The 27,988-nt window shown below is 41.4% G+C and overlaps 1 protein-coding gene and 1 long non-coding RNA gene across 2 annotated transcripts in view; one reads left to right on the forward strand and one right to left on the reverse strand.

Annotated features, from left to right (window-relative positions):
- Nucleotides 1-27,988, reverse strand: part of ADARB2 (adenosine deaminase RNA specific B2 (inactive)) — a 463,608-nt gene that overhangs the window by 105,352 nt on the left and 330,268 nt on the right. The window lies entirely within an intron of this gene.
- Nucleotides 27,141-27,756, forward strand: LOC140133614 (uncharacterized). Its single transcript, XR_011855933.1, has 3 exons — nt 27,141-27,292; nt 27,399-27,502; nt 27,624-27,756. It is a non-coding gene; the product is annotated as an uncharacterized lncRNA (long non-coding RNA).

Here is a 27,988-nt window from a genome sequence, read left to right on the forward strand (position 1 = left end):
CTTAAATAGCTTTTTCTCCCGGCGTAACATATTTTTATTTTTTGGAAAAGTCAAATATAGAGCATTAAGGCTATAATTACCATTTTAATTATACCTCAATCATCAAATCTATTTTGCATAGAAATTAAAGCTTTTTATGTTATGATTTTTTTGGTATCGTGAGTAAAAAAAAAAAAAAATATTACCTCGCAATTAAGAAGAAAGAGTTTCGAGGCCTTGGAATATTTCTATGCATAATCAGAGAGGCAGATATTATATTGACAGCCCATAATGACCACTATTCAGACTTCATCCATTAACTTGAAAAGAGTTCAACTAAGAAGATTTTACACAATCTATTCGTATGATTTCAGGTGTTGGAATGGATAGTAGTAGAGTAAAGAAATTCGGAGAATTGACTGTGTCCTTGAAGAACTCTGGGGGCCATGAGCTAGCTGCACAATCGGCCAATAATTCATTGGGGAACATTTACTAAGGGCTGTGCGCCAGTTTTCTGTTGGACTTTGCACGTTCTGCACCACAATTGTGTCGCACGTGAACCTTTTGTGGTGCAGCTGCACTAGGCTTCATGCCACACAAATTAGGGGTGTTCTTGTGCTCAGTCGCACCGTGTGCCAGATTTTGACAGATTTGAGTCTGACAGAAGGGTGTTGCACACAATGGGGCAGATTTACTTACCCGGTCCATTCGCGATCCAGCGGCGCGTTCTCTGAACAGGATTCGGGTCCGGACGGGATTTATGAAGGTAGTTCCTCCGCCGTCCACCAGGTGGCACTGCTGCGCTGAAAAGCATTGGAACGCGCCAGAATACACCGAGCTGGACCAGGTGAAGGTAAGCGCTTCCCAAGCGACACATTTTCGTTTTTTAAATGCGGCGGTTTTTCCGAATCCGTCGGGTTTTCGTTCGGCCACGCCACCCCCCGGTTTCCGTCGTGTGCATGCCGGCGCCGATGCTCCACAATCCGATCGTGTGCGCCAAAATCCTGGGGCAATTCAGGTACAATCGGCGCAAATCGGAAATATTCGGGTAACACGTCGGGAAAACGTGAATTGGGCCCTTAGTAAATGACCCCCTATATGTTAAAGGTGCATCAAAATAAAGTTGGTGCACTCTGTAGGGGGAGTGCAAGGAAGCACCAGATTCATGAAGAACTCCTTAATGTGTGGACTGGCCACATTGCATATTATAGAGAAGGTTATATTCTTGTCCCCATTAGCAGCGCTGCAGGTCACTTTTAATGGACGTTGGCAGGGTAGATCAATCATATAATCATTGATTTATTTACACCATGAATGTATATTTTCTGTATTACACAATGTTTTGTCTCAGCTGGCAGATAGGTAGGGGTTGTCGATCTACATGCCCATCGCTGCAAAGTGGGATGATCTTGCTGCGGCGCGGTGCCACCAGGTCGTTCCACAGGTGCGACCAGCCCGTGGTGGCAGCCGAGGTACAGAAACGGAGTCCAGGCTCAAGGTCAGGAACAGGCATGGAGTCAGCGCAGGCGGCCGAGTTGCAGAGGTCAGGTCCGAGGTCACAACAGGAATTCAGCAGAGCAGGGAAGAAACAGGTACAGGAAATCACAGGAATCTTTCTCTAAGGCTTGGTAGCGCAAAGATCCGGCAGGGAATCCTAGGAACAGCCAGTCTTTAAGGAAAACCCGGGGTTTGCCAGCGCCAATCAGTGATGCGCTGGCCCTTTAAATCTTAGAGTGCTGGTGCATGCATGACCTAGAGTGCGGGAACGCGTGCACGGCCTACCCGGGAGCAGAGCAGGATCGCGGAGAGGTAAGAGTGGGCCAGAGACTGGGGTAGAGCCGCAGTAGAGAGGGGCACGGGTGTGCCTGCGATCCAGGACATGGATCTCGTGGGCACCCATGACAGGGGTTTTGCACTCACTGTTCTTATTGAAAAATGTGTGTTTATATTGTTTAATTAATAACTTAAAAATATAATATAATAAATATTTCAGTATATTAATTATTTAATTGTTAATTTATAATAAAGCTGTGGCCGACTCTCATGTCAACCCACAAGTTAACTTTGAAACATGTCTTTGTCTGTTTTATCATAGGTGGGTGTTGGTTTGGGTTTAAAAGGACCCGCGCTCCTAGCGGTCTGGGTTAAATTTCATTTGTGCAGTCTAAGTGACCAGCTCAGCTACAGGGCCGAAACTATACCAAGGCCTACACCTATAGTGCAACATCACCCAATGACCAGGTGTATTCCACATACAGAGTAGTGATGTACATGCTGGGCCACAGCTTTGTTTACTCATATGGGACTTTAATTTTTTCCTCTTCACAATGTTTTTACATTCCATACCATAAAATATCCCTCGCTATGGTGCGTCTAACCTTGAAAAGCCAAGTGTCATAGCATAGTGAGGGCCTAAATCTTTAGCATTCGTCATAGAGGGATTTTTTTTTTAATGATCAGGGAAGGAAAAATATCTTAAAAACTGCACTGTGCCTAATTTGATAAAATGAACCCTTGGTGCTTGGATCTCATCAGCCATCACAACATGAGCTCTGTCAGCATGACGGCAAAGTGTAAAGTAATATTCATGAAGGAATATAATTGATTTTCCGCATGTTACAATCCAGAGATGGACTTGGATGCGAGTATTAATAGATAATGTGTCGCTGACATGTTTTTCCAGTTCCAAAATGTATACTTTCTCTAAGATTGTCAGATTATTCTTAACGCTTGTGATGTAATTGTGCACACACATATAAATCTTTGTTTTGTTTTCATATTCTTTTACATAATTTATACATTTTGCAAAAATATTACACGAAAAATGTCAAACAGAAGAATAGAAAATATAGGAATTGATACATTTCTTTTGCTGCTTATTTGGTTTTTATTGGAATCACTTTTGAGAAAAAAATCAAAACATAACAGGGTTTTTTTGGGTCAACTTGTTCATGGCCCAGCTGGCATCTGGTCCCGACTCAGATATTGTTTGAGAGACTTATAGGGAATCTATCACGTCAAAGAGCCCTCCGACCCGAAAGAAGCTTCTTGTTGCTTGTCACTTCAATAACCCAGTCTGGCCTGTTTGATACCCTTCCCTTTTTGGGATCCCAATGAAAATTAGGTTTTAAAAATATGCAAATGACACTGAAGTGCTTTACAGCCTCCAGGCTCTTGCCACGTCCTTCTCTTACCAACATCACATGTCTCCGCTACTTGTCATACCTCGGCAACCACCCAGAGCACTTCAAGTTAATTTGCATATTTTTTAAAACCTAACTTATGTTGATTTTATTTTATGTTGAAAACGGAAGGGGGTCAAACAGGCCTGGTTGGGTTATTGAAGAGACAAGCAACAAGAAGTTACTTTTAGTTTGGAGGGCTCGTTTGGTGTGATAGATTCCCTTTCAGTGAGTAGTTCAGACTCTTTAACCTTTAAGTAAGGTCTCTTTATCAAGGTTAAAGGGGGTAAATATGTCGACCCCTGCACAGATACTACAAGGAGATGATTTGCAGGTACATGTAAACGTTAAGGAAGCCATATTTATCGGACAAGCACTGCTGTTCCTTGATATAGTTAACTAGAAATGGTGCTAAGAGCCGGAGTCTTAATAATCCGATACTGGTGGCCTATCTTAAAGGGAACCCGTCTCCAGAGACCCTTTTTTAGCTTTCTTCATGCCGCCACTGACAATTAATAGCCTAGCCCCAAATAGTTTTTATAAAAATTAGGTAATTTGTGGATCAAATTACAGCTGTGTCCCCTGTGTCCCCTGAGCATGTTTATCACAGAGCCGAGTCCCTCCTCCCTCTGTATAATTCCTCTTCCTTCAGTATAAAAACTTCCTCTCTCTCCTCCCAGTCACTGCTTGCCCCGCCTCTGCTTCCTCTTCGGGGCTATCTGTAGTGACTGGGAGAAAGTTTTTTTTCAAAGTGAAAGAAGAGGAACATTTTACAGAGGAGGAGGAGGGACTCACAAGGGGATACAGCGAGCAGGGAGCCAGGTAAAGTTTAATAACCGTTATCATTTGATCCACTAATGACAGAATTTTGATAAAATCAGTTTGGGGATGTGCTGTTAATTGTCTGCGGGGGCATGGAGGAGGCTAAAAAAGGGTCTCTGGTGACAGGTTCCCTTTAAGTATAGACTATCAATATGATGATCCTGGAATAGTCTCATATTAGTAATGGTGCATATACACTCACTGGCCACTTTATTAGGTACACCTGTCCAACTGCTCATCAACACTTAATTTCTAATCAGCCAATCACATGGCGGCAACTCGGTGCATTTAGGCATGTAGACATGGTCAAGACAATCTCCTGCAGTTCAAACCGAGCATTAGTATGGGGAAGAAAGGTGATTTGAGTGCCTTTGAACATGGCATGGTTGTTGGTGCCAGAAGGGCTGGTCTGAGTATTTCAGAAACTGCTGATCTACTGGGATTTTCACGCAAAACCATCTCTAGGGTTTACAGAGAATGGTCCGAAAAAGAAAAAACATCCAGTGAGCGGCAGTTCTGTGGGCGGAAATGCCTTGTTGATGCCAGAGGTCAGAGGAGAATGGGCAGACTGGTTCGAGCTGATAGAAAGGAAACAGTGACTCAAATCGCCACCCGTTACAACCAAGGTAGGCAGAAGAGCATCTCTGAATGCACAGTACGTCCAACTTTGAGGCAGATGGGCTACAGCAGCAGAAGACCACACCGGGTGCCACTCCTTTCAGCTAAGAACAGGAAACTGAGGCTACAATTTGCACAAGCTCATCGAAATTGGACAGTAGAAGATTGGAAAAACGTTGCCTGGTCTGATGAGTCTCGATTTCTGCTGCGACATTCGGATGGTAGGGTCAGAATTTGGCGTCAACAACATGAAAGCATGGATCCATCCTGCCTTGTATCAACGGTTCAGGCTGGTGGTGGTGGTGTCATGGTGAGGGGAATATTTTCTTGGCACTCTTTGGGCCCCTTGGTACCAATTGAGCATCGTTGCAACGCCACAGCCTACCTGAGTATTGTTGCTGACCATGTCCATCCCTTTATGACCACAATGTACCCAACATCTGATGGCTACTTTCAGCAGGATAATGCGCCATGTCATAAAGCTGGAATCATCTCAGACTGGTTTCTTGAACATGACAGTGAGTTCACTGTACTCAAATGGCCTCCACGGTCACCAGATCTCAATCCAATAGAGCATCTTTGGGATGTGGTGGAACGGGAGATTCGCATCATGGATGTGCAGCCGACAAATCTGCGGCAACTGTGTGATGCCATCATGTCAATATGGACCAAAATCTCTGAGGAATGCTTCCAGCACCTTGTTGAATCTATGCCACGAAGAATTGAGGCAGTTCTGAAGGCAAAAGGGGTCCAACCCGTTACTAGCATGGTGTACCTAATAAAGTGGCCGGTGAGTGTATAAGCTTATACAGTAGTCTCTACAACTCAACATTATGGTGATATCAACATTTTCAATGAATAATTCCAGCTCAGATCTACGGTACTTCCTTTTCGTGTCTCATTATAAGGGACTAGGGAGTATCAGTACTGGTTACGTTTTTGAGTCCCCTTTCCGTGGTAGGCAGCATTGCTAAGACAATCGGCTACAATAAGGCCAAAACCACTTAAAGTTCAACTAAAAAGAGTAGAGCCAGTACCATACAGGGGGAAAGACACCACAACATCAGCTCCTTACAAAAGAGAACAATCGCAAGCAAGAATTTATGGCCACGTTGGTGTCAAACATGTAATGGATCCATAACAAGCTTATTTTGTTTTTCCATTCCTGTAATCGAAAAGTAAACCAGAAAGTCCCCAATATATAAGTGAACTTGGCCTTACAATACATTTATTGCTTCCATCGATTTTAATTTATGCACGTCCCCCTAGCAAGCCTTCTCCTGCTGCCGGCCGGGGAACTAGGAGAGGGCATGTGTCCCGTTCTCTCCACAACCTGGCTCTGACGTCTCCGGCTAGATCTTAATTCCCTGTCCTGGAGCAGGAGGCGGCTTGCAGGGGGGCGGGTGCATAAATTAAAAGCCGAGAACCCGGCTTGGGTGCGGTCAGCCGTTTTACAAAGTTAATATTTTATTACAGATGCCATAAAACTTGTAAAAAACTGTGCCCCATCCCTAGGTGGAACAAGCAGCCTAATTAGGACACTCTAACACCAGTAATCTGGTGGTTGTTGTCCTTTAAATGGATTTTCCCACGAAGAAGAGTTAGGCGATCTCCCTCAGCTCCATAGAAATTAATGGAGCAGAAAGGTCATGCGCGGTCGTCAGCTCCATTAATTTGATGGGTTGACGAGGGGTCGGACCCCTCGTTCTCGTAATCTGCGGGGTCTCAGCACTGACACCCCTACTGATCGGCAAGTTAGGCCCTACCCCGTGGATCGGGCCTAACTTGTCTTCATATGAAAACCCATTTAAGTTCATTTCCCTGCAAGTATCACATAATTATACAGTATATACCAGGTTGAGAAAATATATAATAACCAAGGGGTTAAATGAATAAAGTTCTGAAAAAGCAAACTTCTAACTGCAGTGCTTCAAATCCATTATTGCCTGGATTTACATCTCATTGTTGTTCTTTAAGTATGTTTTGCGTGTCCAACCTGTGCGAAATCAGCCATTTCCATACGATTGGTTGAGATGATGAAATTCAATGCGATCAGCATTTTCAGACTGAGATTTAAGGTTTTCAATTTAATGCAGTGCACATCAAGCCTTTCCTTGCTATCTAATAATACTGTCTGTTCCGGCTGAGTACTGCAGCTCAGCAGGTCAAAGGGACATTTCATACTGGATCTCACCCAGGATTTTTCGATGAAACTTATTATTGAAAACGATTTATGTTGTCTTAGGAAACGTACAGAATCATTGACAACAAACGGGTAAGAGGGTCTTAATGAGTAAAATATTATAACGGACCCCAGTGTATTATATCACTTAAAGGCACAATTAGGTTTCGATTACCCGTTCCAGCTGTTAGGGGGACCACTCGGCTATGGCACCTGCTATGATAAACTGTCGCCATTTGCTTCTGTGATGTGATCAATAATATTTAATAAAACATCATGAATAGTTTGATGCTGAACAGATGGGGCTAATATTGGATAAGATACAGTCGAAAATATTCATAGATTGTATTTATTAAGAGTAATGATGGAACGCATAAGCCAGAAATATTATTTTCAATTAATTTAGAGCCTATTGATCACAGTTGATTATGTATACATAGTTTTATATATTTGTTTATTTTGTTTTTACATAACATATTATGGGGCAGATTTACTTACCCGGCCCATTCGCGATCCAGCGGCTCGTTCTCTTTGGTGGATTCGGGTCTTCCGGCGATTCACTAAGGTAGTTTCTCCGCCGTCCACCAGATGTCGCTGCTGCGCTGAAGTTCCTCGAGGCCTGCGGGAATGCCCTGAAATTCACCGGCCTATACCTGGTGAAGGTAAGTGCAAGTTTCGCAACACTTTTTTTTTAAATGTGGCGGTTTTTCCCAATCCGTCGGGTTTTCGTTCGGCCACTCCCCCCGATTTCCATTGCGTGCATGCCAGCGCCGATGCGCCAAAATCCGATTGCGTGCGCCAAAATCCCAGGGCAAAACAGGAAAAATTGGCGCAAATCGGAAATATTCGGGTAACACGTCAGGAAACCTATATGTTAAAATATTTTACATATTTTGTGCACACAATTGTTTAACTTGCCATATAATGATGTCCAATATATAACAGTTATAGTGGAGATAATACATTGACTCGGTATGTAATAGAGAAGCTGAGAAGATTTATGTATGTAGTAGTTTAGTTGGAACATTTCCAGTTTTATTCTACGCTAAGGAGTCCAGTGGGATTGGAAATCTCTGTAGGAATGTGCAGAGATGTCTTTGTCAATCACCGAGTAGGACCACTCATTGGACTTCTAAGACCACAGCACGAAGATATAAAAGTGACACGATTTACCAGATCTGTGTTCGAAATGATTTTCCACCTGACAGGTTCCCTTTGTTTTGCATGCTTACATTTTTAACAACTTAGCACTACAAATACTACAATAAACATTTTAAGCAATGTCTAACTTGTAGTAAAAGTAGGAAGTAGAAGCAAAACTCAATGGACCTACTGAACTAATCGATTGCCTTTAAATACTCATATGCTGTGTGCTAAAACTGCTTCTGTGAGATTACTACATAAAGGGGCAGCAGGGGGAGGGTGAAAGAGTGTAATAGCCTGTGAAGCTACAGGCTCATGTAGAGCCCTTCTGGCTCATTAGCATATTTTTACAAGTTGATTGTAGAAGGAAGGCATCCATTGATGACAAATATAAGAAGATTACCGCGTCAGGTTGCAAGGGTCTATGAGAAAGTGTCCATAGTTTATGCATGCTTGATAGTAGATCTCTTGAAGGAGCCATATTACTTCCTTTCATAGTACAAGTGCTATCAATAATTTTGTAAAGAGGTGGTGCTGGGCATAAACAGGCTTAGCCTTGCCTGAGAAGCTAATTTGCATAAACATAAAACCAGGATTTTGTTTTCAAAAACAATGAGGCTTATTTACTAAGGGTCGCGGCTCGCAATTTCCGTCCGACTCTTCCCAGTTTTCGGGATATGCGCAGCTTTGACAGGTATTTAACAGGTGCCTGCGCTGGGAGTGTGTCGCACACGATCGGATTGTGGCACAGCTGCGCCGGCTTCCATGCCACGGAAATCGAGGGGGGCGGCCGTGAGACCAAACCGGACTGAGTGCAGGATTTAAAGGGGTATTCCAGGAATTAGCATAATTCATATACAAGTGGGCACTCAAAATATAAGCTAATGTGTAATTAGTTGTTATTTAAAATTTTGCTCCCCTTAGCAGAAAATGCTGGTGACATAGACTGTAATGAAGAATTAAAATGCTACCGGCCCTTTAATCAGTCCGTTAATTTCCTCCGCGCGGTCCGTCGCAGAAAAGAAGATGGCCGCTGGTCACAGCCTGGGCAGGGTCATGTGATCACCACTAAGTTTGGCTGTAGTCGGTTGGTTGCAGTACATCCAGTATGGTCAGTGTTGTGGTGATGGCAGTTACACATCATTACTATGGTAACAGAGCAAGAAAACCTGTTACATCATCACTGTTAGCAGAGCATAAGTGGTAGGAGGAGTTACTAAAGGATCATGGAACTTGTAGTTTCCAGTGGCGGCCATCTTAGTGATAACTCCACCTACTTTAGAGAGGCCATAAATTTTGTAAATCATAAAATCATATTATTTTAGCTCAGTTTTGTGCCTAATGACATTGAGTATTGTTGTATTCATTTATTTATATCATCAAGGGTTTTTGTGTCAGACGTTCATATTCCCGGAATAGCCCTTTAAGATTCAAATTGTGTTGCAAGACAATGCACTTACATGCACCAGGATGAAGAAGGTGAACTCCGGTAGACCTGAGCGGGGAAGCGACACATGCAGGATATTGGGCGCACGATCTTAGTGAATCACAGCAGAGTGCATTATTATCGGACATTCTGTGAACTCCAAGGAACGGGTAAGTGCCCCAATGTATTACTGGGAAGAGGGAAAGTAATACTCTTCACAATATCGTGTTAAAGTTTGGGTTGATTTTGAAGCCAGTAGATTCCCTTTAAAAAAATTTTGTAAATAAAAAAATTAAACATAGTGAAATAAATTTTAATTTATGCAAACATCTTAAGTGGATCCCTACTACAACACAAGCCGGTCTTGGTTTGTAAGTTTGCTCCCTGTATGTGGTTATATAATTGTCTATTGGAGTTCTCCCTTGTCCTGTCACTCGGCTCTCGGCCTGCAATCCCTTAGGTAACGGCTGTCATTTTGTTTTTGTTTCCAGGTGCGCAGAGGCCTAACCTAAACATCAGAGTGGCCATCATTACACCAGAAGCCTTGACCTCTACGTGAAATATGTATTCCTGACACATGTATGACTTGGTTCGGAGTTAGATTCATCCTAGCTTACACCGGCCCAGGAGAATTTTGTTTTGCTGGGGTCACTAGCAGTTTGCGAAGACGCTTCTCCTCTTGTCGAAATAATTACAAGACGATTTCACAGTTTTCATCTGCGCTGCGGCACCTTGGGACATAGACTTGGCTACTTTCTCTTTCCTGTGTCAGATATTCCCAGAAAGGTTGTTTTTGTATTACCACTTGAAAGAAATCATTGCCAGAGCGCAACAGGGAACAGAGCGAGTGCAGCTTTGTCAAATTATTCTCCTTGGCTTAGTGGTAAAGGCGAGTGACATATAAAGTATATCGTAATGTTCATTCATATGCAACGTGTCGGCAGGATCGGGGAGGCTGTAATTGTGTTCGTTTTGTAGAAAAATAAAATATTCAGAATCCAAAGTGAGTCGAGAGCTTATATTGTTGTGTTTTTTTCCGAATTTTTTATTTTTTGACACTTTTTAAGTTTAGTTAAAAGTTATTGATTCACTGATGAACTTTACAAAGAAAAAACATCACACAGCTCCAATATCTACAAACCACTACTACAAGGTCTAGCCCAGGGCTGTACGAGGAAAGCCACAAAGAGACAGCAGTTGGCTTATGATCATATTTAGTGATGTTTTATTTAGTCAGTAGGTTTCTTAGAATTTTAAGGCTTGTTGCAGTTTCAAAGCACTGATCTTCTACGGATTACATTATTATTAGGTCCAATATAAGAGAGAATATTTTTATTGAACCTAAAATTTACAGGTGATCCTAATACACCAACCAATTCTATACAACACTCACATGGTTCAGGAGGCTGAGATGTTTGATGAAACCTCATTCTGAAGAGCCGCCTTAGCTTCAGGTCACATCTTGGGTTAGAATCATCATGAGTTAGCTCCATACCAATTTACAGATGCAGCATAGTGAATGGGATTCGTATAAATCGAGAAAGCAGCCATTTTTGGTAGTTTTTTTCTATGACTACAATGGAAACTTGACCCAACCTGCGTTTCCCCAGCCTAAGAGTAAGTTCAAATTAATTGTAGATTTTGATGTTATCATGTTAAACTCAATGGGGCACACTTATCAAACATTTTGCATGGCTTGTTCATTGCTACTTTTTTTGAGCCTAAGACAGTCTCCCTACAAAGTTGGCCATTGTCTAGTTTTCTGCAGTGTTCCCTGAGTTATCACCTGAATCCAGATGTGAAAGTTGTTACTTTTTCAAATCTGTGGCTGCCCCTGACCAGACGTAGAAATTAGCTTCGAGCTGATTGAAACTTTTGGAAGTTTTGTTTTTGGAGCTAGGGAACATACCGGCTGATGTGGAACAGCTGGCGCTCGTGATCTCTGTGAACCTCCAGCACCCATCCCTTATGGCTACCGCTACACATTTTTAGGTTATATTCACACGAATGCATGGGGGACATATATATGGCCATTGTTTATACGGCCGACGTATATACGTCCCCCATACACAGCAATGGGCTCGCGACGTCCTATGGGAGCGGTACAGTGTAGCACATGTACGGCACCGTACCGTTCCATAGCCGGGGGAAAAAAAAGGCCATGTCTTTCCCAGTAATACGATGGTGCGGCCATATATCGCTATGGAGAGGGGCGGGGGTGAGCGCTCATCCCCTCCTCCTCTCCCTGGCGCCGATGTATGCCCACCATACTACAGTACGGCGGGCATACATCGTGTGAATGTAGCCTTAATAAAATGTTTTATGGTGAGTGCCGCTGCCTTACTATTTTTTATGTACATTTTGTTTTAAAAAGTTGCAAATTCAGACCAAATGTCACATGTATCAAGGAAAAAACGCTAAGATAAATCTGACCAGCATAAAAGCAAAAACGAATGGACAAAGCCAGACTTATGATACTATGATAATATGGGGATATGAGGGAAACATTTTTTTAGCTAAATGAAGGGTCTCACTTAGTTAATAGGGCTCTATCAGAAACCTGTCACTAGTTAATTGTGTGAAAATATGGTGACAAGTTCCCTTTAAACATCAGACTACAAACAAGTTGTTATCTATACCATGGCAACACACAGATCTACATCTGTCAAAGAATTTTTTTATTTAATGAACGTTATGCACAAAATGAGTTATTTTCATCCAGTTTAGTTGTGAATGAAGCGATCACAATTCACACAGCAATGAAATAATCATTTTAGATTTTCTACATGTTGACAGTGAATGTTCCATATCCAATGGACAATCTGTAGCGAGAATTGTTCTCCTATGGCTCAGTAATAATTTAACTTTCTAAAAAAATTTAATAAAATAACCTAAATATACTCAATTCACAACACATATTTTGGCTTCAATGCAAATGAAACAAAGAGGTTGAACAATGTAATCGGGGACTGGTCATTAATCTGTCAACACTAAGTATTCATTTTATAATGACGGCTAAGATGTACTTTGAGCAATGCATTATGCAGAAATGATATGTCGTGAATTCCCCGTATTACATACTATCAATCCATCTAGCTAAGGTAAAACGCTTCTTTAAAATCCGCAGTTGCTTTTTAATAAGCTGCAATACATTATAATATAATATCAATTTCACTGAATTTTTTGCACAGATCCCAAACAGGAATATACAGATGTCAATAGTCTTGTTATAGTCCAACCTGATTAAGCAATAACTAAATAGAAAGTCATATAAAGTCATGTTTAATGGGAGTGTACCCCCCCCCCCCCACCACCACCACCACCACCACTTTCTTATCAATTACAGAGCCCATAGGTCAAAAAATAACATATTTTCATTGGCTTGTTTTCCTGAAAAATGTAAATTTTGTAAATTAGGAAGCAGGTGCTCCTAGGGAATTAAACTCACTACCAGGGTACCATAGAGAATCCCATATCTGTGTATTAGCTTTCCAATATTCATCCTGATGATCCATTCTATGGACCTGACATCCTCGAGCCTCTTTTGCTAATTTCGGACTTGCTCAATGGCTTCTAACCATTGTGTATGCACATTAATAATAATAATCTTTAACTATGTAGCACTATCATATTCTGCAGCTCTTTACAAATGAGATGAGCTCTTGGTCTTCTGCAGTTCATATTGTTAGCTCTGAGAAGGTGCTGAATTTCATTTAGTGCTTTTCAGTTAGTAGTCTGAACAGTGCTCTGTTTGTTGGACTGCTGGCTGCCTGCAATCTTTGCTCTGAACCAGCGACGGCTAAGGCTTGCTCACCTTCTTGATATTGCTCTGTACTTCAATATTGGCTTACGTCCTAAACTATTCTTCCATCTTTTTGCTTTTGTACTTTACTAGCTATCTTTTTGAGAATGTTAGCCTCCCGTTTTTGACATTTCTACATGCAGGATGGGACCAACACCCAGTTACTGGCCACTGCTTAGAGTGGACCCAATTAGCAGACAGGGACTGTTTGGGGGGGGGGGGTCAGGTTTAGGACTCGTTGTCCTTGTCCATGTCCTGCCCTTATTTATGTCTTTGGTGTATAAGAGGAAACACATACAAACACAAAATAACTCAAAATAATCATATGTTTCTTTTGATTATACTTGGATCCCAGTGCAACAAGCCAACAGCGTCATTGATCACTGTGCATCAGGGTGCTGAACTATTCTGATTTTAGAGATCATGTATAAATTAACTTGGGGCATTAATCTTAGCTTAAGCAGCTCCCCTCCTCCACCTCCACACCAAGTGGGCAGAGACGGGCCTGGAGTTCCTGGAGCTCTTGATAAATGCACCCATTATCTTACGTTCAAATACTTTTTGTAAATAAATAAATAGTAAATAAAAAAAAAATCTTACAGGAAGTCCTGTTAGTAGATCTCATCCTGCCTGCTAAAATGTTCAGTTTACTTTTCAGATCCATCTTCAGTGAAGAGAAGAGGAGCAAAGAGCATAGAGACCGAACTTCTAGAAGACACAACTGTAAAAAATCTGTTTCACCTATACAGGCAGTCTCCTACTTAAGAACACCTGATTTATAGACGACCCCTTGTTACAAACCGACCTCTGGATATTGTTAAATTTACTGTATTTTATCCGTCGGCTACAATGATCAGCTATAACAGTTATCACAGGTGTCTGCAATGAAGCTTTAGTGTTAATCCTGGTTCTTATGACAATTCAACATTTTTAAAATCCAATTGTCACAGAGACCAAAAAAATTCTGGCTGGGGTTACAATGATAAAATATATAGTTCCAACTTGCATACAAATTTGACTTAAGAACAAGCCTACAGAACCTATCTTGTATGTAACCCGGGGACTGCCTGTACTTTGTTAAGTACTGCTTACACTTGCTGATCTAAAATTGATAGAGTACTGCTTAACAATTACTGCTTCCTAATGTCTTTGTGTCTGTGTCTCTTCTACATGGATCCTCCTCTTCACTTTTTTCCCTACATAGACCTCTGTGAACCTTAGGATGTGTTCACTGAATACAAAACTAAGAAGTTTAGCAGGCAGGAGGGGATTTTTAATTAAAATCTACCATTACCAGGCATGATAAAACAAGGGTCACTTAATTGTAGATCCAGGCAGTGTGACTGTGTTAATCTTTTTATATTTTTATTTTATCCATGGCCTCCTTCCTTCTAAATTCAACTTTTAAAATTATGCTAAAAGCCAGGAGAGCCGAGGGGATGTTATCAGAGTCCCTCCATGTTGTAACTTTATAGGCTGTTACACTGTGCAGAAGCACGACTCTCCTGCCCCTGCTCCATCAGCACTTCCTGGTGGACTCTCACGCAGTGGATGAGAGGAAGTGCTTCTGCACAGCATAGCAGCCTGTGAAGCTACAGCAGCAGAGGCGCTCCGGTAACTCCCCCTGGAGCCATTCTGCATCATTAGCATCATTTCAAAAGTTGATGTTAGAAGAAAGGAGGCCATGAATAGAAAATATACCGTATTTTTTGGACTATAAGGGGCACAAAATATCCTTAGATTTTCTGAGAAATCAAAGGTGCGCCTTATATTCCAGTGCGTCTTATATATGAACCGTACTTACAGACAACAGCTGCCTTTAACTGTGCACAGGCCTGCCACCTGCTGGTCATTCATCCTTATAATCCGGTGCGCCTTATAATCCGGTGCGCCTTACATATGAACCTAGACGTTTTAGCAGGCGTTTATTGATGGTGCGCCTTATAATCCGGTGCGCCTTATAGTCTGAAAAATACTGTAGTATAAGAAGATACAGTCCGAGTGCCTGGATCTACGAGTAAGTGTTCCTGGTTCATCATGATGGATATTGATGTTAGATTTTCTTTGAATATATGTCTTTGTCCAGTTAGTGTAGACAGTATCATGTGAGGGCTATTATTTGCCAATTTATTAAATGACACTATTATCATTATGAGGTTATTTTATAGAAATACTTTTTAATCTAAATGTTTTACCAGGTAATGAAGAATAAAATCCCTCATATATAAGGTTGAGGTCTTCCGATAATTTATCATCTGACAGAGGTTAAAGTCAATTCTTTCCGAGTCTATGAAGAGTTTATGAGAATATTACATAAATAAACAGGCTCTGAATGTCGGCCTTATTTAATTTCATCGACTAATGGAATTGCTTTCTAAATTCATGAAGCTTATCATAGATATTATGAAAATCCTTTGGCTTCTGCTGCAATAAAGTCACCGCTTAGATCTCAGCTGAGGTATAGCATGCACATACAGAGAAGATGGCAGCCCCGGAAAATATATAGATAGTATCATAAAATGACATAAGGCAATAAAATAGCAGAAAGGAAAGAAGAATATATGTAAATAATAGGGTATGAGCCCCCTAAAAGGAAAAAGGAAAATTATAAAAGAAATTCAGAATTCTCAGAAGGGTCACAGACATGGAGATATCAAGTACTGATACAGCATGGAACAATATGTTACCCAATATAGGTATCATCTGTGTATTCCCCACGCATCTTCTTACACTTTTTCTTATACATTCTAATGGGTATTGAATGGGAACCCCCCAAATCTCTTGATTCAGAATTGTTTAGTAGGTTATTTGAATTTGGTTTTTATCAGTAGAAAAAAATAACGTAAAACTCTGACAAACTCCTACCGCTCTATAACATGCTGCCTGCAGATATGACACTATGTACAATCTGCTCAGCTCATCCTGCTCTATAACATGCTGCCTGCAGATAGGACACTATGTACAATCTGCTCAGCTCATCCTGCTCTATAACATGCTGCCTGTAGATAGGACACTATGTACAATCTGCTCAGCTCATCCTGCTCTATAACATGCTGCCTGCAGGTAGGACACTATGTACAATCTGCTCAGCTCATCCTGCTCTATAACATGCTGCCTGCAGATAGGACACTATGTACAATCTGCTCAGCTTCTCCTGCTCTATAACATGCTGTCTGCAGATATGACACTATGTACAATCTGCTCAGCTCATCCTGCTCTATAACATGCTGCCTGCAGATAGGACACTATGTACAATCTGCTCAGCTCATCCTGCTCTATAACATGCTGCCTGTAGATAGGACACTATGTACAATCTGCTCAGCTCATCCTGCTCTATAACATGCTGCCTGCAGGTAGGACACTATGTACAATCTGCTCAGCTCATCCTGCTCTATAACATGCTGCCTGCAGATAGGACACTATGTACAATCTGCTCAGCTTCTCCTGCTCTATAACATGCTGTCTGCAGATATGACACTATGTACAATCTGCTCAGCTCATCCTGCTCTATAACATGCTGCCTGCAGATAGGACACTATGTACAATCTGCTCAGCTCATCCTGCTCTATAACATGCTGCCTGTAGATAGGACACTATGTACAATCTGCTCAGCTCATCCTGCTCTATAACATGCTGCCTGCAGGTAGGACACTATGTACAATCTGCTCAGCTCATCCTGCTCTATAACATGCTGCCTGCAGATAGGACACTATGTACAATCTGCTCAGCTTCTCCTGCTCTATAACATGCTGTCTGCAGATAGGACACTATGTACAATCTGCTCAGCTCATCCTGCTCTATAACATGCTGCCTGCAGATAGGACACTATGTACAATCTGCTCAGCTCATCCTGCTCTATAACATAATGGGGGTCATTTACTAAGGGCCCGAATCGCGCTTTTCCCTCGGGGTACCGGAATATTACCATTTTGCGCCAATTTTCCCTGAATTGCCCCAGGTTTTTGGCGCATGCGATCGGATTGTGGTGCATCGGCGCTGGCATGCACGCGATGGAAATGGAGGGGGCGTGGCCATCAGAAAACCCGACGGATTCGGAAAAACCGCCGTATTTGCACCCAGCAATGGATTGTGAACTCCAGTGAATTCCGACAGACTTCAACGCAGCAGCGACACCTGGTGGACATCGGGCGCACTACCTTAGTGAATCGCCAGAAGACCCGAATCCTCCACAGAGAACGCGCCACTGGATCGCGACAGGACCGGGGCAGATTTACTTACCCGGGCCTGTCGCGATCCAGCGGCGCGTTCTCTGTGGAGGATTTGGGTCTGCTGGGAGTTCACAATCCGTTGCTGGGTGCAGGTAAGCGCGTGTCAAGCGACACTTTTTAAAAAAAAAATACGGCGGTTTTTCAGAATACGTCAGGTTTTCCGACGGCCACGCCCCCTATTTCCGTCGCGTGCATGCCGGCGATGATGCGCCACAATCCGATCGCGTGTGCCAAAAACCCGGGGCAATTCAGGGAAAATCGGCACAAAACGGTAATATTCGGGTACCCCCGCGGAAAAACGCGATTCGGGCCCTTAGTAAATGACCCCCACTGTACAATCTTATCTCCTCCTCCTGGACAGTACGTACAATTTGCCCCCTTCCTCCTGCTCTATAACATCCTGCCTCCAGGCCATAACCCACAAAATGAATGAACAAATGAATACATTAATAAATGAAGGACAATGAGGCTAAGCAGATCTACAGCTGTGCAAACTGCAAATCCAAAAGCATAAATCCTGGGGTCACCTTCAAATATCTGCTGCGGAAGATCACACATCATATTCTAATTTTCAAGTAATGAAATTATTATATTATTATTATAAACTAAGTAATAAATGAAATGTTATAACAAACCGCTAAGGCTGAAACTGCTGAAATGTATAACTTTGTTTAAAACGTTGAGAACCTCAGATGTAATGTAAAACGTCCCCTTCTTTATCGGTGTCATCAGATGCTTTAATATTTCGGAGCTGCAGGACTTCGGGAGACGCAGTTTGGGAATACATTGGCTTAGCTTCTATTTGTGTGATAAGGCTCCATGTAACACCTCGCTGCTGTTTACTGTTAGTGATCTTTGAACCAAATCAAAAATAAGTGTTTTGTGACGGCCGCAGATTGCTCTCAGAGAGCACAGAGCATAGACCACTGCTCCTCACCGGTAAATACCAAGCCGGGAGGATTTAACTCCTTACTTATCCAAAATTGTTACAAATTTGCATACATCTCTCTTTTTATAGATTTTATAGCTTCTTATGCACAGGAGAATTTACGGCAAATCAAAAAATTTTAAAGAAAAGATAAAGAAATAAGTTTTTCAAAGCACTTATACAATGTAAGATACAATAATGAAACACTTATGTAAGTCGGAACTGTGCACTCACCGGCCACTTTATTAGGTACACCTGTCCAACTGCTCGTTAACACTTAATTTCTAATCAGCCAATCACATGGCGGCAACTCAGTGCATTTAGGTATGTAGACATGGTCAAGACAATCTCCTGCAGTTCAAACCGAGCATCAGTATGGGGAAGAAAGGTGATTTGAGTGCCTTTGAACGTGGCATGGTTGTTGGTGCCAGAAGGGCTGGTCTGAGTATTTCAGAAACTGCTGATCTACTGGGATTTTCCCGCACAACCATCTCTAGGGTTTACAGAGAATGTTCCGAAAAAGAAAAAAACATCCAGTTCTGTGGGCGGAAAAGCCTTGTTCATGCCAGAGGTCAGAGGAGAATGGGCAGACTGGTTCGAGCTGATAGAAAGGCAACAGTGACTCAAATCGCCACCCGTTACAACCAAGGTAGGCAGAAGAGCATCTCTGAACGCACAGTACATCGAACATTGAGGCAGATGGGCTACAGCAGCAGAAGACCACACCGGGTGCCACTCCTTTCAGCTAAGAACAGGAAACTGAGGCTACAATTTGCACAAGCTCATAGAAATTGGACAGTAGAAGACTGGAAAAACGTTGCCTGGTCTGATGAGTCTCGATTTCTGCTGCAACATTTGGATGTTAGGGTCAAAATTTGGCGTCAACAACATGAAAGCATGGATCCATCCTGCCTTGTATCAACGGTTCAGGCTGGTGGTGGTGGTGTCATGGTGTGGGGAATATTTTCTTGGCACTCTTTGGGTCCCTTGGTACCAATTGAGCATTGTTGCAACGCCACAGCCTACCTGAGTATTGTTGCTGACCATGTCCATCCCTTTATGACCACAATGTACCCTGTAACATCTGATGGCTACTTTCAGCAGGATAATGCGCCATGTCATAAAGCTGGAATCATCTCAGACTGGTTTCTTGAACATGACAATGAGTTCACTGTACTCAAATGGCCTCCACAGTCACCAGATCTCAATCCAATAGAGCATCTTTGGGATGTGGTGGAACGGGAAATTCGCATCATGGATGTGCAGCCGACAAATCTGCGGCAACTGTGTGATGCCATCATGTCAATAAGGACCAAAATCTCTGAGGAATGCTTCCAGCACCTTGTTGAATCTATGCCACGAAGAATTGAGGCAGTTCTGAAGGCAAAAGGGGGTCCAACTCGTTACTAGCATGGTCTACCTAATAAAGAGGCCGGTGAGTGTATATTTTATAATTGTAGATCCAGACAATTTTTTCTTTGTCCCAGTAACAATTGGATTTTCAAAAATTTTGTGCAGTCATCGGACCACGGATTGTCAATAAAACTTCATAACAGACACCTTACAGCTGATCATTGCAGCCTGAGACTATAGTAAAGGATCCAAAGATCAAAAGTGCTTCAATTAAACAAAAAAGGCATTTTGAATCCAAATACTTTCTTGCTCCTCAATTCACTGGTCACTGGTTACACGGCATCAGAAAAACCAACCAGTTTCTCAGATTCCATCTATCAAGTTCCTAGAGGAGAAATGGCATCAGAAGAAGCCCTGGTCGGGCAATGATGTTTCCGGCTAACATTGTAAATGGTTTTATACAAAGTGCTTGAACCTCACATGTTTATGAGTAGAATAAATTGATTTCAAACCAAAATTCAAGTTTTATATGATCTGCACGGTGGCTCAATTCCCCTTATAAGTCTCCTCTAGACAACATGGTACAGGTGCCCTATGGTACTACATAAGTTCTTCCCTTAGGTGGATGACTTCTGTAGGCGCTGGCTCTCTCTCTGACATAGGCTCTCACCTACACATTTGGTGGAATTGTGCCCTAATCAGACAGTTTTGGGAGGGGATCTTTGACCTATATACTAAGGTGAGTGGAGAAGTGGCTTCGCCTTCTCCAGAGTTAGCCTTATTGTCGCTATTTCCATACTCCGTAACAAAAACTTAGAAGGGTCTCCTCCGGCATTTGTCATACCGTGTCATTAGAGGTCTCCTTCTCCCCTGTCTAGGGCAGAATTTGTCGATTGTTTAAACCATGTCATGAGAATGGAAGAACTTACGGCTTCAGATAATGATAAAGAGAGTACCTTTCATAAAGTTTGGTCTACCAGGTCCATGTTTCGGACCTCAGCAGCCATGACTTCCTGGATTTCCTCAGGAGATACTTAGTTACCGCTACCTCATCCACTTTACCCTTCCCCGAGTCCCTTATGTGTTTTCTTGGTGTTCTTTTCATTAGTCCTTGTCACCCCCTTGCACTCCTATTACAGTTTTCTTTTTCATATGTTTATTAATACCAAGATATGTTGATAAACTGCGCTCTCCTGATACGTCATACATATTGTTACTATTATCCGAAACTTGTCAATAATATCAGCGCCTATCATGTTATTCAATGCATAGTGTTTTCATTAAAATTGATTTACCCATAAGACTCCTCTACAAAAACTGATGAACATATCGGAGATTTATTCATAACACTAAAAATTGCTTTTTGAACACTTACCTTCACAGGAATTTGGTGGCATGGATAAACCAGGGACACTTACTCATAAATCCAAGCACCATAACTGTGGTAATCTTCTTATATTTGTTAACCATAGCTTCCTTCTAAAATCAACTTTTAAAATCATACTAATGAGCCAAAATGGCTCCTGGGGGTGTCCCTTCATGTTGCAGTTTCACAGATTGTTACACTGTTTAGGTGTACCTCCCCTCTGCTTCAATTCTATTGTAGGATAAGTTTGAAATCTATACTTTGTATGGTTCAAGGGTCCTATCCAATGATCGGATGGGGGACCACTCGAATGATCGATTATGGTCCCTTGTTCATAACCAAATTTAGTCTCACGGACTGTGAGTCATTCTTACCATGAGGGGAATTACAGACCACGAGGGGAAGTTATCATACACTGCGCAAAATGAAAAGACCTCTTGATCTATCCATTAGGCCACCGTGCCAACAGGAAAAACTACCCGGTCTGGCGTAGTTTTGCATAAAAACCTGCAAAAACTGTTTTCAGGCTTTTAGTAAGTGCATAGGTACAATGCAGGAATGCCCCGTTCTGGCCTATTCCAGCAACCATGCGTAAGAAACTGCAATTATTTTGGTCTTTCTACGCCAGAAAACTGGCACAGACGCACTGATAAATGCCACCCCCCTCCATGTTTCCTAGTGATATAGATGACTCATTACTCAGATATGACCTGAACATTTGGGTCTAAACCTATCACAATCTGACAATTAGATGAGAGATTTACTGCATTGGGTCAGGAGTTGTATTTCTGAGCCTAATCTTCTGTTGCGTAGCTAACAATGTGACGCACAAACGCTACAACCGCCGCCATCACACAAGTGCCGGGCCACACAATGATATTTCACTGCATTGAAAATAGCAGGATTACATTTTTACTTGGCTGTATTGATTTGGAATCATCGCCTGTGTAAGGTTATTGTGTCGCGCACAGCGGTAAATCTCGGCTGGTAAAATCTCTGCCTTTATTCATTGAAAGGGAAACGTTTATACCAAACAATGGAGGGAAAACTGTGATGTTACCGGAGCCTCTGTGTCATGTGCAGATGCTGGACTGCAATCTAGAAAATGATAGAACATTTGATTGGTTGTTGCAAGAGCCCCAGGGTTTTCCCATGTGCCAGATTGGTTGCCAACATTTTTATATTAAGGAAGTGCCAAAACATCACTTTGGTAATGTCCACTGGATGAGACCTCTGGATGATGTCCATTCTTGATTGGGTCCAAAGCTTTAGTGCTGCTAAGAGAATGTTATCACTAAAAAAGGTTCATGTAAACCGATGGTTGTAATAATAATGGGGTCTCCATACACAGAACAAAATGGAAGCTCCTCCCAAACAACATGACTTGTAGGTTTATCCATCTCCCCAATTCTTGCTTTACTTGCTATTTGCTTAGCTTCCCCTACCAATAGAAAGGATGAGGCAATCTGATTTGGAATTAGGGGTGTACAGTACAGTATGTAGGGAGCAGTCTCACTTGGGCTCTGGTGCCTCAGAAGGCCCATAGGCTATTAGTCCCATAAGAAGAAAGGGGTATTATTAATGGTACATGAAAGGTGAAGGCTCAATTTATCATTGAACCCTGCAACCAGTCAATTAATGTAACTTAAATGGGTTTTCCATAAAAAAAAAAAACCAGGGTGCTATGGTATGAAAAAGAAGAACACATTCTTACCCCTCTCCGCTTCCTGTGTCACTTTGGTACTTCCAGTTTCGGGCCTGGAGTCTAACCAGATGTTCTAGTGTTTATAGGAGCTGCTTCATCCAATGAATGACCCAGGGGACAACACAGGAAATGAAGTCCTTTGGAAAACTGAAGGGACATCCTGTGTTCTAGTAGGCCCCTTATTGGATGTACTTGGTCCCATGGCCCCACGTAACTTCTGGTCGGCGTTTGCAGGTTGAAAATCAGAAATTCTAAAGCTGCACAGGAACCAGGAGCCAGAGCATGGAAAATATGTTCTTATTCTCACCCCAGCCCCCTGGGGGTTTTCCTTATTTGTGTAAAATCCCTTAGAATTCATAGAAATACAGGTGTAAACAGATGTGCGCCCGCACTGCAATGATTATGGCCATCTGATCACTAATCTGGCTCACTGTTTAGTCTATGTTGAACTACAGGATTAGACCTATGAAAGCCTCCTGTCCGCTCATCCTTTCTTATCCATCTTCGCCATTCTTTTTCCTATGACCTTCTCTAATGTTTTTGTAGTGCTGCAGATATCATTTGTACCTTAAGGGAACAGCTGTTGAGCAGTATAATATACAAGTCCATAGGATGAGCTACAAAGATATTAAAATTTCCTGACACTATACCCGGCCTATACTATCAGTGAGAGCATAGAATCTCCTGTGCACCCTAGATGCTGCTTCACATACTGTTACACTGTTTTTTTTTCTTCAAAGAACAGCACCAAATGCAACTGTAAAACATTCCATTAATTATGAAAATCCCAAATTCACTGCTCATAGAACATTTCTATAAGTAAATAATTGATAGTAAAAAATATGTGTGTCTACTATCTATCTATCTATCTATCTATCTATCTCATATCTATCTATCTATCTCATATCTATCTATCTATCTCATATCTATCTCTCTATCTATCTATCTCATATCTATCTATCTATCTATCTATCTATCTATCTATCTCATATCTAGTGTATCTATCTCATATCTAGTGTATCTATCTCATATCTATCTATCTATCTATCTATCTATCTATCTATCTATCTATCTATCTATCTATCCATCTATCCATCTATCTATCTTTTATCTATCTATCTATCTATCTATCTATCTTTCATCTATCTATCTCTCATATCTATCTATCTATCTATCTATCTCATATCTAGTGTATCTATCTCATATCTAGTGTATCTATCTCATATCTATCTATCTATCTATCTATCTATCTATCTATCTATCTATCCATCTATCTATCTTTTATCTATCTATCTTTCATCTATCTCTCATATCTATCTATCTATCTATCTATCTATCTATCTATCTATCTATCTATCTATCTATCTATCTATCTATCTATCTATCTATCTCTCATATCTATCTATCTATCTATCTATCTATCTATCTATCTATCTATCTATCTATCTATCTATCTATCTATCTATCTATCTATCTTTTATCTATCCCACAGAATAAAATATCTGAATATTTGGAATGATTTGTGAAAGAAAAGAAAAAAAGGTCAAAGAAAAGAAAGATCTCAGATCTCATAAAGCAAATAAATGGCTCATGGATTGTTTCTTTTATTGCCCTGGAGTCTTCTAAGATCTCTTTAGCTCTTAGGATCTGGGTATCAAGGTCAAAAGGTGCAAATTCTTATATATCAGTTCATGAACAAACAAGGGAAAACAATGTAATGTCTCTGACCTTCAGGCGTATATTATACGAAATATATCTCATATTTCTCTTTGTATAAGCAATGTCAGAGATGTTCATCCCAGTGGTGCCTATACAGAGTAACCCTTTCAAGACCAGGGATGTTGCTCAATGTAAAATTATACCTTCTGCATTGTGAAGCTACATTGTGAAGATATTTTTTAATTTATATTCTCTTTTATTGTTTTATTGCAGAACTCGCTGAAGAGAATCCCCGGGGGAGGGGGGAGTATGAGGCGGCTCATTTCCTTTCCCGGCGAGTCACATACAGCCAGCATCCCCCTCATTCCTGAGGGAGGGGGGAATGAGGTAACTGAGCCGGGTCACTCAACTGAAGAGAAAGCACAACCTTTGTCAATCAGGGAGGTGGAGGCGTGCAAAAGATGGAAAAACATGAATATGCCAGACTCAAAGGAAAGACGATGACAGGACTAACCTAGGGTCATTTGCATAGATTGTTGGTCAACTTTACGATTGGACTGTGAAACTTTACAGGCATGGGGAGGAACAATATAGGGATAACTGCACTGCTGTATAATAGCAGTTTTCAAACATATGTTTAGTTTACTGAGAAGATTCCTTTAGGATTTCTAACAATTGAAACTTTTGAGAACATGTCAATTAATTTTGTAGGAAATGTTTTGTGACATGGATATTTACCTTCTAATGATCTATTTTCAGTTTTAAAAATGTCTTTCCCTTTTAACCTTAGCTGCAGACTTTGTACATGGATGACAATCACCAAGTACTGAAATGAATGAAGTTAATGGAAACCTGTCGTCAGGATTTCACATTTTCACCTACTGGCAGATTCCCATAGCCTTATTAATTCTAATTCCCTTAAGACTTTTATAATGAACATGTTTCACTCACTTTTAAATGAAGATAAAATTATACCTTTCTCCCAGTTAGAAAAGTAGATTGAGTTATGGGGATTTCTGTGGCAAGGCTGCAGGTCCCCATTTTATCACCATTATCTACTCACTGCTCTAACAACTCTCCCTCTCCCCCCTCCCTCCTGACCCTATGCTTGAAGTACAGCTCATGTGGGAAGGAAGGAGGAATGGAGAGAGAGTTCTGAGAGCAGTGAGGAGATAATGATGATGAGCCAGACATACTTTATATGCTTTTAAAATTGAGTGAGACCAGCAATGTTCATTTAAAAAAAAAATGGAATTAGTATTAAAAGGCTTTGAGAACATGTTATTAGGTAAAACATGTGAAAGGGATTCACTATGATTAGAATTTTAGTAAGATGGGGGGGGGGGAATATTTTATCTATATTATTATTATGTGTTGCCCACTGCACCCTCTGAATAAACATTGCTCATCCTAAGGCATGTATGAAGCCGTTATATGTCATTTCTGTATGTTGTTCTTATTTGAGCAGCGTGCAGAGGTGTTAACTTTTACATTGTGCAGTTTATTACTGTGCATGTTTTGCCATATACATCAGTGAAATCACTGTATAGCATTGTTATTTTGTGGGATTTGTATGGTGCTGGTATTTAGGTACCATGCTAAACACTGTTAACTGTAATACATTAATAGTTTTGTTTTCTTTTAAAGGAACCTGCCACCAGGGACCTCATTTTCAGGAGCCCATCACACCTGCAAACATTCCTCTCTGCCTTTTAAAAGCATTGGCATTACAATATAATTGTGTGTTATAACTTACCTTCACCCTCACAAAATCCTGGGCTAGTTACAGGGGTTGGGCTTTGGTTTGGATACATTTCAAAAAACAACATGTGACTTGTCTGTGCTGCTCACTCCTCAGATCTTAGCCCCCACCTTTGTGCTCCTGTACTGCTCCTCCCTTCTGCTGCTACACAGAGGTCACAGCCTGGTGAGCTGACATCAGTGGGAGAGAGGAGCTGTACATGAGCACAAAGGTAAGGGCTGAGAGCTGAGCAGTCTGCAGCACAGACAAGTCACATGTTGTTTTTTGAAATGCATCCAAACCAAAGCCCAACCCCTGTGGCTACCTCAGGATTCTGTTAGGGTGCAAGGTAAGTTATAACACGCAATTATATTGTAATGTAAATGCTTATAGAAGGCAGAAAGGCAGATTTGCACTGCAGGTATGGTGGGCTTCTGTAACCGGTCTTTAGTAAAAGTGAGGTCCTTGGTGACAGGTTCCCTTTAATGTCTGACTGATTCGTACCCCTCGAATATGTACAAAGTTTTATTTCTAATTTCAACTTGGCATATGTAAAAGCAGACAGAAAACAATAGCATGAGGACTATCCTGGCCGGCTGCATTGCCCTGTAGGCTCACTAGAGGGAGCCATTGGTTACAGATTATCCGCAATGGCACGGCATTGTTGGGTATCATAGAGCATCTCTGTGTTCTTTCAGCAGAAAAGCTATTAGAATAATTACCGGCTTCATAAAGAGGCGAACACTGGGAAGGAAAGAAGAAATGCGGCTCTGGTGAATGTGCAGTATGTTTCAAGCAGAGATCTATGGGAGGGTTCACAGAAAGGCAAATATACAGGAGACCTCGCTTGTGTAAGACATCCAGTGCTGACTCCTCGCCCCCCTCTCTCCTGCCCTCTGTACTCCGCAGAGCTGGATTATTATATGTAGTGTTAAGCTGATAATTATAAAACATCATTCAGCGTAATGACACAACACAAGTTCAGGCTCCTGTCTGACCAAGTCTGGAGCAATCACCGAGCTGCTTCATGCCAGAGGATTCATAGCAGCCACACATTTTATTTTTTTACAATGTTGATTCTTATCTCCCCACCTTTTTATATTTAACTACTTAGGAATCCTATTTTATGGAGCACGTACTTAAAGAGAACCAGCAATGTAATTTTTAGCTAGTGAGAGGTTCCAATAGCCTGTGCTATGCTGCTTTTAAAATTTCAGTATTTCATAAAACTTTATTTCACATTATCTGCCTTTCTTCCTGTAGCTTGCAAGCCGCCGCTGATGCGGCACAATCTGATCGTGTGCGCCAAAAACCCGGGGAAATTCGTCTCAAAACAGAAATATTCAGGAAAACCCAATGGAATCGCGGTCTGTGGACCCTTAGTAAATGAACCCCATTATCTCTCCATCCATCTATAATTTATTATATATTTGGTATGGAAACTATTTATCTTTTAGCTTCATTTTTCTTTCTGTTCTACTCTTTCAGATGGGACTCTGTTGTGAGTCTCAGAGGTCTGGGGGAAAGGGCGTTTAGCTGCAGTAGCCTGTGTGCTCGTGCCGGGATCTACTCTACTTCACCCTCAGCCAGCTCCCTCCCCACACTGAAGGCAGTGAGCCAGGTAATGTGAAATAAAGTTTAATAAAGTAATGAAGACATTTTTAAAATCAGCATAGCATAGGCTATTGGAACCTGTCATCAGTTAAAAATGTAGTGGTGACAGGTTCGCTTTAAATAAACAACTCACAACGTTGTCACTATCTATCATCAAGATATCTACCTATCTTGTATTATATGTTTGGTATATTTACTATTTACATGTATTGTACATTCACACTGACATTTTTTACTCT

Source organism: Engystomops pustulosus, chromosome 5, assembly GCF_040894005.1.
Source record: "Engystomops pustulosus chromosome 5, aEngPut4.maternal, whole genome shotgun sequence".
In the NCBI taxonomy this organism is placed as follows: Eukaryota; Metazoa; Chordata; class Amphibia; order Anura; family Leptodactylidae; genus Engystomops; species Engystomops pustulosus.